The following is a 267-nucleotide window of genomic DNA, read 5'->3' as shown; positions in this document are numbered from 1 at the left end:
GCGCCCCCGACGCCGCCCACGCGCGTCCCCGCCCGCCCGCCGGAGCGCGCGCCCTCCCTCCCTCTCTCTGTCCCTCCTCCCTCCCTCCCCCCCCCCCCCCCAACAACCCCCGCTCCGGGGTCAGCGCGTCCCCGCCACCCCACCGCCACCACTGCGCGCTCCCGCCGCCGCCGCCGCCACGCGCGCCACCACCCCCCCCCCCCCCTCCCCCCCCCCCCCCCCCCCCTCCCCCCCCCCCCCCACCCCCCCCCCCCCCCCACCCCCCCC

This window comes from Leucoraja erinacea, unplaced genomic scaffold (assembly GCF_028641065.1).
Source record: "Leucoraja erinacea ecotype New England unplaced genomic scaffold, Leri_hhj_1 Leri_415S, whole genome shotgun sequence".
Taxonomy (NCBI): Eukaryota; Metazoa; Chordata; class Chondrichthyes; order Rajiformes; family Rajidae; genus Leucoraja; species Leucoraja erinaceus.
This window is presented reverse-complemented; position numbering follows the sequence as displayed.